At 37.1% G+C, this 9,393-nt stretch overlaps 1 long non-coding RNA gene across 1 annotated transcript; it reads right to left on the bottom strand.

The window, feature by feature from the left end:
- Positions 1 to 567: 567 nt before the first annotated feature.
- Positions 568 to 2,254, bottom strand: LOC129922514 (uncharacterized). Its single transcript, XR_008774520.1, has 2 exons — positions 2,138 to 2,254; positions 568 to 1,725 (listed from the first exon to the last, which is right to left on the bottom strand). It is a non-coding gene; the product is annotated as an uncharacterized LOC129922514 (long non-coding RNA).
- Positions 2,255 to 9,393: the final 7,139 nt, after the last annotated feature.

Below are 9,393 nucleotides of genomic sequence, written 5' to 3'. Positions count from 1 at the left end.
TTTTTTACATTCTTAAAACTGAAGATCGAAAGTAGATTAATAGATACAGGAGAAATTTCGCAGAATACTTAACGCCCAAATTCCATTTCGCTTTGATTTAAGAGCATTTCAAAACGAAAAATAAATTATTGTCTCGCCGGTCAGTGCCTAAATTTTTTTTGCCTAGGATTTAATTTTATCTAATTTTTTGTTATTTTTATGGCAAATTTGGGGTTGGGGTTGGGGTGGTGGTGGTGGTGGGGGGGGGGGGGGGGTTTGAGGAGAGAATGGAAACAAAAATGTTAATAAAAATTTTTTTACAAAGCTTATATCAACTCATTCTGTCTGTATGTCTGTCTGGTAAAAATCTTGTACGCGTTATTTCTACCTCACCCATTCTCGAATCAAGTTGAGACCTAAAACACACTATAACTTGTACCTCACAAAACATGAATCAATAAAAAGAATAACACATTAGTCAATTAATTAGTTGTAATTAATTAGTTTTTTTTTATATCGAAAAGGGGAAATATTCTATATTACTAAGAAATATAGCTGTAAATGTGGAGTTCTTCCCTTTAGATACTATTTCTATTTTTTTTTTTAAGTTTTATACATTGCTTCTTTACTTATGAAAACACAACAGTAAATCCTACAAAAGCTATTAAATATCTCAGGGGTACACAGACTACGAGCTTGCGGTCATATTCGACCCTTGGCTCTGTGCTATCTGGCCTCCTTGAAATTTCTGGCCACGTTGTACGAGAGGATGGCATCCAATAAACTCGACAAGTTTTTCTGTGGTCCGTGAGTTGAACATTTCAACGGCTCACCAGGCATTGCTTTTGTGTCTTTAATAAATAGTGGATTGGAACTGAATACTATCGTATGAATAGTGTACACCCTAACACTCGAGCAAAGCTTTGTATTGAAAATCTTGAACTGTTGTCTCATATATGGAACTACACTTCACGTACACACATACGCAGTAAAATATAAACACACACACTCATACACAAGTACACACACACGTTTGCAGACACACATACGTAGATCTAATATTATTCTGACAAAACAAACAAACAAACAAAATGCCTAATCTGAATAATTAAATACTAATATCCAATAATCTTCAGAACTTGACCTCTGACTCTCAACAAAGATATTGACAGGGCCCTCTTAAAACAAAAACGGTGAGTCCTTCCAAAGTGTGTCACGACCTAAGAGCTGGGTTATTTGTCCCACCACCTGAACGTGTGATCCAGGGTAATGGAGTCGCGTTTCCACAGATCCTATGGCTCGTCTCTTCTGTTTTCTCTGGCCAGATCCTGGAAAAACACGAGTTGTTTGACGCAATTAGTCGTCTAATGAGACGAGGCCACGGTAGAGGGCTAGGAACAAATACACTCGAAGATGGGAAATGGAGATCTGTGTGGTGGTAGCCCTGGGATGACATTCATAGAGCTCCACTAGTGTTTCTTGATTCTGATTTCTGTGTGTGTGTGCTTGAGTGGGTGTGTTTATGTTAATAATGTTCGGTGTTATTTTACCCGCTGTCCTAGAGAGAAGCGTTCCCATGGTGACAGAAGAAACATTAGTTGAATGCTAGCGCTAAGGTGTCCTTGTAAATAAACAGACACACTGGAGTGATGAGAGGCGATGAAGTTCATCAAACTGCAGGCCTATTACACGAAAGGCATTAGTTCTACATATACACGTCACCATACCCACGTAGTCAACAATGAGCTGTGGGAAATCAAAGTACAATCTATACATGAAGATGTCTTAGTTAATCAGCTTCTAAAAATAAAAATAAAAAATAAAAAAAAGCTTATATTAATCTGTATTAACTAGCTTGAATCAGTCATGTAGTTAAATTTCTAATCTATTTAGACTAACAATAATAAGAACTATATATTCGCGCAAATCTATGATATAAAGACATTTCATGTTAGTTTCAAATGAGACTGTTTCGAAAATCCGAGATCGAAATATTTCAAGTCTGTTGATTTTAATCAAATTATGAATTTAGATTGTACATGTAAATAGCTTGATTAGCTAGATCTTTCTAGATCTAGATAATGTAATTTACAAAATTGCAAAATAATAATTATGAGACTAGAGCGCTTTTATTACAATACATTTATTCAAGTCAGACCTTTATGTAAGCTTGAGCCTACAGGAACTTGGACGCTGATCTCAAAAACGTCTCTAACGATTTTTCTAGAAATTTAACAGCTGATGTATATCGTTGAGGTTTAGGTCTAGATCCAGCATTGATTTTGAAAGGACTATCGCGTTCTTGAAAGAACTAACGCGTTCGGGATTTTCCGAATGTAAAGTATTATTGATTCAACGGTATACTAAATTATTGTTTAGGAAATGTTTGCGCATCGTCTTCTAAGTCTAGATTGAAAGGCCTCTCATTGGAATTAGTCAATAATAAAAAATAAAATAAAAACATGGCACAGCCAGCAGTAGTTTACCGTAGGGAAATTATGCGATAACTGAGTAAATTTAAAGTTTCTTCAAGTTTATTGAAAGATTATAAAAGTCTAGTATATTTTACATCTAGATTCTAGATCTAGAAGTAGATTTTGATTTATATAAGATCTGAAGAGGTCTAAATCAAAAGTCAAAGTCTAGTATTAGATCTAGATGTCCATATAATGATAAAATCAATAAATAATCTCAAAGGTATGCATAGTCGCTGGCTGATATCGTACCCATGCACATTCACGCATCTTATTTTGTTAAAATCAGCAAATAATTTCTTTTATTATTTTTTTTTATTTAATTATATTTTTTAGTTGTATAATGGACGTATTGTCTTTATTTTTGAATGTATATTTTAATGTTTGTCTTGTTTTCAATGTTCAGTTATTCTGATATAAACATTAAACTACATGTTACATAGGTTAAGGTTGATAAAGAGACTCTACTTCTCATAACTATTTTTGAAGACATTTGTGTGTAGTTTACAAGATCTCCATGTCCAGTCTAGGTATAATATATATATATAGGTCTGTGACACATGCTTATTTCATAATTGCAGTCACTTATAAACGTATAGCCTATAAGTTATTAATTATTAAGCTGGTTTGAAAAGTTGCTGACCTGTTTGAGAACTCGGAAAGTCAACCACGGGGAAAGAAGAATAGATTTTAAAAAATTGTAGTAGCAGAAGTCTCGCGGGGGCAGCTGCCAGTAACACCACGCAGAGGTCGAAGATAAAATCTGCATAAGAAAGTGTTTTATTATGTAAAATGTATGCAAGTCACTGGTCAGGGTGTGTAGGCAGCTGTAGTAGATTTCTTGGTTGGTCTGACTCATTTGAAATCAAACTAACGCTTTGGGAAATGTTTCTTTATTTCCAATGTTGTCATAATCACTCAGTTTCTCGTTTATTCTCTTTCACTTTCACTCTGTTTCCCTTCTCTCTTATCTACTTTCCCTCACTCTCTCTCTTATCTACTTTCCCTCACTCTCTCTCTTATCTACTTTCCCTCACTCTCTCTCTTATCTACTTTCCCTCACTCTCTCTCTTATCTACTTTCCCTCACTCTCTCTCTTATCTACTTTCCCTCACTCTCTCTCTTATCTACTTTCCCTCACTCTCTCTCTTATCTACTTTCCCTCACTCTCTCTCTTATCTACTTTCCCTCATTCTCTCTCTTATCTACTTTCCCTCACTCTCTCTCTTATCTACTTTCCCTCACTCTATCTCTTATCTACTTTCCCTCACTCCATCTCTTATCTACTTTCCCTCACTCTCTTTCTCTTATCTACTTTCCCTCATTCTCTCTCTTATCTACTTTCCCTCACTCTCTCTCTTATCTACTTTCCCTCACTCTCTCTCTTATCTACTTTCCCTCACTCTCTTTCTCTTATCTACTTTCCCTCACTCTCTCTCTTATCTACTTTCCCTCACTCTCTCTCTTATCTACTTTCCCTCACTCTCTCTCTTATCTACTTTCCCTCACTCTCTCTCTTATCTACTTTCCCTCACTCTCTCTCTTATCTACTTTCCCTCACTCTCTCTCTTATCTACTTTCCCTCACTCTCTTTCTCTTATCTACTTTCCCTCACTCTCTCTCTTATCTACTTTCCCTCACTCTCTCTCTTATCTACTTTCCCTCACTGTCTCTCTTATCTACTTTCCCTCACTCTCTCTTATCTACTTTCCCTCACTCTCTCTCTTATCTACTTTCCCTCACTCTCTTTCTCTTATCTACTTTCCCTCATTCTCTCTCTTATCTACTTTCCCTCACTCTCTCTCTTATCTACTTTCCCTCACTCTCTCTCTTATCTACTTTCCCTCACTCTCTTTCTCTTATCTACTTTCCCTCACTCTCTCTCTTATCTACTTTCCCTCACTCTCTCTCTTATCTACTTTCCCTCACTCTCTCTCTTATCTACTTTCCCTCACTCTCTCTCTTATCTACTTTCCCTCACTCTCTCTCTTATCTACTTTCCCTCACTCTCTTTCTCTTATCTACTTTCCCTCACTCTCTCTCTTATCTACTTTCCCTCACTCTCTCTCTTATCTACTTTCCCTCACTCTCTCTCTTATCTACTTTCCCTCACTCTCTCTCTTATCTACTTTCCCTCACTCTCTTTCTCTTATCTACTTTCCCTCACTCTCTCTCTTATCTACCTTTCCTCACTCTCTCTCTTTTATCTACCTTTTCTCACTCTCTTTCTCTTATCTACCTTTCCTCACACTCGCTCTTATCTACATTTCCTCACTCTCTCTCTTATCTACTTTCCCTCACTCTCTCTCTATTACCTACCTTTCCTCACCCTCTTTCTCTTATCTTCCCCAACCTTCTCTCTAATCCTCCAGCTTTCTCATTCTCCAACACTCTCGTCTCTTCCACCAGATCTCTCCTTTTCCTTGTTCATCCTCTTTGACTCACGTTCATCCTCCCCTCCCTCTTTCTCTCTCTCTCCTCTCTCGTTCTCTCTCTCTTATTTACCAAAATATTTGTTATGGAGTGGCCTCATTTTGTATATCGTCATGCGTGTCGGCATAGAGACGTCGCTTACTAGATTTAGATCCAATAATCTGTTTAGAACTTAAGGATTGGATGCTAAAGATTCTCACATTCTAACAGGTCATTTATTGACCTATCAGAGACTTGAAACTATCAGCAGATCATTCTTCATTCATGTCAGTACAAACAACGGCAACCCGATTGAAGTGATGGCCTCAGAAGCGATACAAACCACGGTTTGACAAACTGCAAACACTCCCTTATTTCTTAGAAAGCATGAGGGGAGACTACACATGTTGTAGTAACTGTCATCAATAACACTGGCTTATCTTCTCCTTCCGGTGATGACAGGCGTAAACATCCCTAACCAAAAAGAAAGTGGCACTCTCAGACACTTCAGAAGTATGTTTGGAAATAGGGCACCATGAGAGTTTTAAAACACTGACCTGAATAAATAATATAAAAAAAAAAGAAAAAAAAAAGGCATTCAATCATTCCAAACTATTTTACTGCATAGTTAGGATCGATCTACAGCTTCTTATTATTAAAAGCAGCTATAGTGTATACTAAGTAGCGGAGGTAGTATTCGATTCCAAACTACTGTATTTGTAATACAAACCTACCTTTTCATCGCTGGTATAAACATGTATCCGTGTGTAAATCTAGTAGGCCATATGCTAAATAAAGACTTAAACTCTGAAAAGTCATTGATTTTTCTGACTGATTCAAGCAACCCGTTCCTTGTCGTAATGGTACTAGGGAAAAAAGCAGGACTAGCATATGGAATAAGAAAAGTGTTACCTTTGAGTCTTCATGTGGATTTTTAAGGTCATTTTTTTTTCGTATTTGTAAGTAGGTCCATTGCGCCTTATTTGCCCATTCCTCACCAAAGCTTGAAATGGACGGCCTATGGCGATCGTTATGAGGTCCATAAAGCTTTCATAAATATGCAAAGAAAAAAAATACTATTTCTAAATTTAAAAACTAATAATTTTTTAAAAATATTAGTAAATACAATAAATACATAAAAACGTTGACGGGAATTCCTTTTAGGAAACAATTTTTTTTTCATCTGGCAGTTTTCTCTTCTTCTAGGTTCTAATTAATCCAGCCGCCTGTCATACATCAAGATCCTCATTAGTGAAGACATCTTGTTTTCAAGCCCCTTTTTTCTTCTTTTAAAAAACATCATCTTGAATGTTTAAGGATGAAGATGACAAGGTGAAAAGCATATTTTATCTCTACATTAAAAAAATAATAATAATAATAACTTGCCAACTTTGAATGTATTGTTACCCCCACAAAATGAAATCTCAGGATCAGAATTAACCATAAGCATTCATTCTTTTCTTCTTAATAAAAGTTTTAAAAATCCACTAGTTCTAAAGGTCATACTGCTTATACTGCCTTAATTCATATGGGTCATGTTCTATCAATAGTGGACAGTAAGAGATATTCGGTAATTTAATCATAACGAATCTTTTCCATTCATTTCTTCAAGGGTAAAGGAACAATATATTAGATTTGTCTTTGTTAATATTTTATTTTTGTTTTTTTTAATCACATATTTTTTTTTTGTCTTTTGTACTTTTGAGGCTGGTGTTTGCAGGTTAAGTTATTGGTATGTTTGAAGAGTGCCGCCACATCCCCCCCCCCTAAAAAAATGAAGCCTGTTAAGTTTCGTTCCTTAGATCTGAGTGTATAGCCTCTAGATCTAAAGTTGATTGTTCGCCTTCTTGTTCTGCACGGTCGTTGACTTGTAACACCAAACTGCTGGTAGACAACTAAAACTCTGTAGGCGTATTGTGTCTTAACTTATAAAATAAAACACATAATCTTTCAACTCTGAAGGGACATACGAAACATGTAAAACATTTTACAAACAAACATTTTACAGAACATCGAATCTAGTACTGCCATCATATATAAACATCATTCAGTGTTTACAAGGATCATCCATTATACAGTTGTAAAGAAGAATTAAACTCTTGAAGTGTAGAACTATAGGCAGTTGTCGGAAAACGCTCGATCAGGCTCATTGCTGTCATTTATATTGACATTTTAAAAATATCTTTTATTAGTGTTGAAACCTTTTTTTTTTTTTGTTATTGCGTTTGAGATTTGTGTTTGTGCTGAGATTTCTAGACTGAGCTTAGAGATTAATCATGTAGGAAGGGTATCGAAGTTGTCCATGTCGTTTGAATGGAAAGCTGTGTTGTTGTTTCTTTATTGGTGTAACATTTATGAATGTTATTGGAGTTTTATGTTACTTTACAGTGATTACTGTTACAGTAGGTTTTTTTTTTGTTACATTGTATATTGTTACGGTGTGTATTGTCTGCCATTACAAGATCCGTGGCTGCGTGTCAGAGAGCGTCTGTTCACTTGTGTGTGGGTTTGTGTGTGTGCTAGTAACGTGTGGTTGATTCCTTAAAAAGGATTTAATGAAATCGATTTCCTCCCACCGCCCCTCCTCATAAAAGGCAGGTCTGTATTTCCGCCTCTGAGCTGGGAATGAGCGTTGACTGTGCGTGCTCACGACCTGGACATATAGCGACAGTTTATCCCCCCCCACACACACACACACCTTTCTCTCCCCCCCCCCCAACAATTCTTTTCTTCTCCTTCGCTTTTTGTTGGTTTCGGAACTTAAGCCTGTGTCTGTGTTTATGTTCTTGAAATGATTTTCCCTTCGATGCTAACCTTGATTTATCCTCAATATTTTCGTATACCAAACCTATTCATCTTTCCAACCTCGTTTTACCCCTATCCTTGTTTTACCCCTATCATTTTCTTATCCTTTATTTCGTCTTATCCCCATCATTGTTCTATCCTTAAACTTGACATACCCCTAAACATTTCATACCCATTACCTTGAGCTATCAATGGACTTACCCATAACCATTTCAAAGAAACGTTTTATTCCCTTATGATCTTAAACATGCTTTAAAGAAATGAAACCTTGACCAGTTCACGAGGATGCAGTGTGGTCAGATAACACTCTACTCCCCTTTGTTTCTCTCTACCATTGCATAGAATACAAACTTCTTCCTCGTTCTCATGTGACATGCTGGAGGGTTCAGATCAGTAATCCTATGTCTGAGATGAACCGCGCATTGGTTTCCAAATAAGGCAGTTCTCCGTATAATTTTTGCTCTATAGGAGTGTTTTAAGTCTTGTTTGGACCTCTCGATATAGTTTGCAACTTTGAAGGACATGGTCAGCATTCTCTTTTGATGCTCCACAGGGGCAGGTTTCTCTCGTCCCGACTTTACGAATTAGCAATGCGAAAATCCCCAAATAAAAAGTCTTAAACTTTCTAACCGCTATTTAGAAAACAATAATGCTAATATTTAATTTAAAAAAAATATAATGAAAGATAATTTGTAGAGAAAAAAAAGCAACTAATGACAGGGGATCTATGACATGGCATATTATGTATGCAATGACAACAGATTGTTGTGAGATTGATGGCTTTAAAAATCAATGAGGACATTAATCTGAATGTAAGGTTTGGGCCGAGCCAATGACATTCGGTAGCACTATGTGGAGTGTTCACTGGCCCAGACGGTCACGAAGACAGTATCTCCGCACGATTAAAGCTGCACCCGACTGCGGATGGAAAACTGGAAGTCCTGTAACTTTGATGCTAATGTATGAATAAGCCTTAGGATTAGACGAGAGAATGGCAACTCATTCAAACAGTTTGTTATAGTGCCTGGCGTATAGTAGTGGGCCACGATAGACCAAGATAGGAACTAATATTACTGGATATATGAAACAGAGTGAGAGACATTGTTTCTCATAACACACAAAATACCAGACAAAGAAATTAAAGGCGTATTTTTATCTTAATTTCTCTTTCTCTCCCTCTCTCTTTCTCTCCCTCTCTCTTTCTCTCCATCTCTCTTTCTCTCCCTCTCTCTTTCTCTCCATCTCTCTTTCTCTCCCTCTCTTTTTCTCTCCATCTCTCTCCCTCTCTCTTTCTCTCCCTCTCTCTTTCTCTCCATCTCTCTTTCTCTCCATCTCTCTTTCTCTCCCTCTCTCTTTCTCTCCCTCTCTCTTTCTCTCCATCTCTTTTTCTCTCCCTCTCTCTTTCTCTCTCTCTTTCTCTCCATCTCTCTTTCTCTCCATCTCTCTTTCTCTCCCTCTCTCTTTCTCTCTCTCTTTCTCTCCATCTCTCTTTCTCTCCATCTCTCTTTCTCTCCCTCTCTCTTTCTCTCCCTCTCTCTTTCTCTCCCTCTCTCTTTCTCTCCATCTCTCTTTCTCTCTCTCTCTTTCTCTCCCTCTCTCTTTCTCTCCATCTCTCTTTCTCTCCCTCTCTCTTTCTTTTCCTCTCTCTTTCTCTCCCTCTCTCCCTTTCTCTTCCTCTCTCCCTTTCTCTTTCTCTCCCTCTCTCTTTCTCTCCTAAAATTTA

The sequence above is a fragment of the Biomphalaria glabrata genome, chromosome 13 (genome assembly GCF_947242115.1).
Source record: "Biomphalaria glabrata chromosome 13, xgBioGlab47.1, whole genome shotgun sequence".
Classification (NCBI taxonomy): domain Eukaryota; kingdom Metazoa; phylum Mollusca; class Gastropoda; family Planorbidae; genus Biomphalaria; species Biomphalaria glabrata.
The sequence above is the reverse complement of the archived record's forward strand: the minus strand, read 5'-3'. Positions and strand labels throughout refer to the sequence as shown.